Source organism: Lupinus angustifolius, chromosome LG04 (assembly GCF_001865875.1).
Source record: "Lupinus angustifolius cultivar Tanjil chromosome LG04, LupAngTanjil_v1.0, whole genome shotgun sequence".
NCBI lineage: Eukaryota > Viridiplantae > Streptophyta > Magnoliopsida > Fabales > Fabaceae > Lupinus > Lupinus angustifolius.
In genome coordinates, this window is record NC_032012.1 from 7,680,719 (window position 1) to 7,681,483 (window position 765).

A 765-nucleotide genomic window follows, 5' to 3' on the forward strand; every position below is an offset into this window, starting at 1 on the left:
CTATATCTATTACATAAATTTATAAAAGGTACAGTCCAAATATATTCACGGTTCATGTTCACCAATAACTTACTATAGTTCTAAACCTTCCTTCTATATCTAAATAATTTGTATAAGGTAAATTGTTGAAGGTGGCATTCTGAATGTAAAAATGGTTTATCTTTTTGGTTGTACCAAGTCTAAGTAGTTTATAAAGTATAGTGTTTCATTATTTTGTGATAATGCAGCTTGAATTTTCTAGGAAGTCTTTTCCCCTATTTGATCAGATTTATCTTACATCTTATCATTCAAGATTCTTGACATATGCAACCCAAATAGCACATCCTTGAGTTCGAAACTAATTGATTGTTTTTATTGCACATGTGTAAGTGATGACTAGTAGTTTTGAATAGTTATTTGTGTTTTTATTGCAACTTTTATTGATTTTTCATGTCTTCTTTTCTATGTCATTTGAAATTACTTAATATTTCTCCTTGACATCCTTTAATTTGTAATTATTTGTTGTTAAAGTGAATGCTAGATATTGTTTTAAGGTTGAGAAGTTCCATATTCATCATTTGGATGTGGGTTTTTATAGTGTGTCTGAATTAAAGAAATTATAATTTTAGTGATAGATAAAATATTGAAGTGTGGGTAATATGAAATACATTCATCATTAAATCATGACTAATACAGTGACCAAACACGGGGTAAAGAATTCGCCATGCCCTTATCAACAATAGTTCTATTAAGTGTGGTAGTTAGTTATTTGTCACGTCTTTCTGT